This window comes from Aethalodelphis obliquidens, unplaced genomic scaffold (genome assembly GCF_003676395.1).
Source record: "Aethalodelphis obliquidens isolate GAN/ISIS:26980383/991018 unplaced genomic scaffold, ASM367639v1 scaffold28, whole genome shotgun sequence".
Taxonomy (NCBI): domain Eukaryota; kingdom Metazoa; phylum Chordata; class Mammalia; order Artiodactyla; family Delphinidae; genus Aethalodelphis; species Aethalodelphis obliquidens.
In genome coordinates, this window is record NW_020837972.1 from 4298091 (window position 1) to 4301471 (window position 3381).

The 3381-nt window shown below is 43.9% G+C and overlaps 1 pseudogene; it reads right to left on the reverse strand.

Moving 5' to 3' along the window:
* Nucleotides 1-2564: 2564 nt before the first annotated feature.
* On the reverse strand, nucleotides 2565-3163 carry LOC113630037 (lactoylglutathione lyase pseudogene; annotated as a pseudogene).
* Nucleotides 3164-3381: the final 218 nt, after the last annotated feature.

Here is a 3381-nt window from a genome sequence, read left to right on the forward strand (position 1 = left end):
CCGTATTTGGCAACTGTAATGCTGTTTGGGTAATGCCTGACACTCCAGGGGCCTGTGTTCCCCCATCCTCCAAAGTCCAGTTTGCCCTTACAGGCCCAGCTAAATGGATAACATGAAAAAGCCCAATGACATCAAGTGTTGGCAGGGATGCGGAGGAACTGGAGTGCTCATTTATTATGGTTGGGAATAAAAAATGCTATAGTCACTTGGAAACCACTGAGCAATTTCTTAAAAAGTTAAATATATACTTGTCATGTGACCAATTAATCCCACTCCAAGAAATTTATCTAAAAGAAATGAGAACATAGATTCTCAAACAAGTCTTGTGCAAGAACGTTCATAGCAGCTTGTATTCATGATAAGCAAAACCCGGAAATACCTCAGGTACCTGTCCATCCACAGGAGAATAAATAAACACACTATGAGATATTCATATTCTACTGCAATAGAAAAGAAATGAGCTATTGACACGTGCTACAGCATGGTTACATCTCAGAAGCGTTCTGCTGAGTGAGGGAAGCCAGATGCGAAAGGGCACTTACTGTATGACTCCATTTACAAGTGCTAGAATAGGAAAAGCTAAACTATAGTGACAGAAATCAGAGAAGGGGTTGCTTATGGGGATGGAGGGATTGCCTGAGACAGGCACGAGGGAATTTCCTGGGGTGGCGGACATGCTCTCTCTCAATGGGTATGTGGGTTACACAAGTGTACGCCTCTATCAAATTGATCTAACTATCTGCTTAAAGACCAAGATTTCACTAAATGTAAAATACATCTCATTTTTAAAGACGTAAAGATAAATAAAATTCACTTACTTTTGGCAGTCTTCTCTACCTCCTCCAGACTAGATTAGGGGCTCTTCTTGGCCTGGAAGCTCCCAGAAGCAGACCCAGAGATGAATATTTGCACGCAGGTGATTTATTTGGTAGGAGAGAAGAGAAGTGAGACAGGGAAGGGATATGTTATCAAGCAGGTTACCACCACAGGCAACAGGGCTCAATCCTGTCACTCAAATGACACAGGGTGTCACCCAGAGAGGAGGGAGCTAGGTTATCTATACACCAGCTTCTATTAGTCATTGGTTGGGGCGTAATTCACCAGTTCTTTTAGCTGACCAGAGCATGGGTAGCGCAGGTCCAATGGCCAGAGAGAGCCTCTCCCCACCCCAGGGAAAGAAATGCAGGGCAAGGGACTATGGGCTGGGCTCCAGCAGCGTCTGCTGCATGCCTCGTCTTGTTTGCTCCCATAGCCTCCTGCATACACATTTATCCCACAGTCGTAGAAAGAATGATTAAAAGCTCAGGTGATGGAATGAGGCAGACTTGACCTCAAATCCAGCTCTGTCACTTTCTACACGACAACTTGAACAAATGGTTGTTCTTCTATAAAACGGGGGTCTTGCATTGTTGAGGGGATTCAATGAGTTCTTCCCTGTTCCGTGCTCACCACAGCACCAAGCACCTCACAGGACCTCCAGTGAACACTAACAGCAATGAGCAGTATTGTTACTCTCTCATTCATTCTGTTTGCCCCCAAAAGTCCGAAGTAATGTTTTTCCAATTTCTCTCTTCAATTATTTTTAAGATTTAATTGTTGAAAGAGAATACAGGTACATAGTTCAAAATCCAAAAGGTATTACAGAATCAACTGTGAAAAGTCTCCCTCCTTTTACAGTAGCCACCCGGGGCCCTGCTCACAAGTAACCGCGATGATCAGCATGCTTGGGTATATTTCCCGAAGATATTTTCATGCAGCATTCTAACATACGTTTTGGGCTTGCTTCTGGTTTTCTATGGCTGAATCCAGTGCAGGATGGAGTTTGATTTGACATAATTAATATATGCATTTTTAGCTTTCTATTTTGAAATAATTTTATTTATTTGTTTATTTAGTTTTTGGAAATATACATGAAGCTTCACTTTCGTTTGGGGTTCTTTACTTCCCATTCTGAAAAGTTACTTCTGAGGAACTGAAACCCCGGAAGGTAACCACAACAAAAACATATTAAGTGTTGGTTTTTTTTTTTTTTTTTTTGAAAATGATGATTCAAAGGCAGACTTGTAGACTCATATCTCTTCAGGAGATAGAAGGCAAATGCAGCCCCTGAAGGGAATTGTTCTAATTATTGCCTAAAAAAGTAAAGTTATACAACTACATTCAAGGACATAAGACAAAGCACTACTTTAAAACTAGAATGGCTGAACAGTTAGGTGAAAAACATAGCTGAAATAGGAAAGGGAAATGGACTTAAGAATAATTTGAATTGAGACAATAAGCCATCAGTCCTAGATGCTCCTGTTAACTGAATATCTTTTTTTTTTTTTTCGGTACGCGGGCCTCTCACTGTTGCGGCCTCTCCCGCTGCGGAGCACAGGCTCCGGACGCGCAGGCTCAGCGGCCATGGCTCACGGGCCCAGCCGCTCCGCGGCATGTGGGATCTTCCCGGACCGGGGCATGAACCCGTGTCCCCTGCATCGGCAGGCGGACTCTCAACCACTGCGCCACCAGGGAAGCCCTTAACTGAATATCTTGAATCACATTGTTTCCTTTTTCACCTTCCACAATGTCTTCACTGAAATCTCAAAGCAGCATTCTCACAGGACTAAATAAAATTATCATTTTGTTAGGATTCAAAATTTCAGTCCAGTAGCCATCAGGATCTTGATAAATGCCAGGCCTTTCATTTTACCATCATCAGGTTTCTTCACAAATTTGACTCCCAGTTCTTCACATCCTATACAAGCACTGTGAACATCAGGTACAGCAATTTCAATGTGACCAGATCCCCGAGGGTCTGAATTGCCCCTGTGGTAACTCTGCATCTCATCCTCTTCAGTGCCCCAGTTGTGTGTCAGTTCAAGCATAGCTTTTCTGGAGAATGGCCCATGCTACTCTTTCATCTTTACCTTTTGGGATGTCATTTTTATCCTCAGAAGCCAAGAAACAAGAGTGAAAATTTCATAGTGGGAAAATCTAAGTTTTGGAGTAGCGTCATTCCAAGAATTCTAGGATGAAAATCCAGTGACTACTTAGGATCCTTAATCAGCAGCATGTTCTGCTGCAAGAGAAGATCCTTGGTGCTGGGGTCCGGGTAGGTGTCGCAGACAAGGGTGGCCTCGTCGGTGAGTCTGCTGGACGTGGGCTGCAGCTCTGCCATGGCTGCACTGCTGTATCGCGGACGACGGTCCCCGGGAACGCAGCCGCCACCCACACTCTGCAGGCCGTGAAGCTCCCTTTTCAGAAATCCTTTTAGGTTTATAGAAGAGCTGCAAAGATAAAACAGAGCGTTCTGGTGTATCCTTCACCCAGCACCCCCCAGTGTTAATATCGTACGTGACCATGGTACACTGATCAAAACTAAGAACCTGACATCGGTGC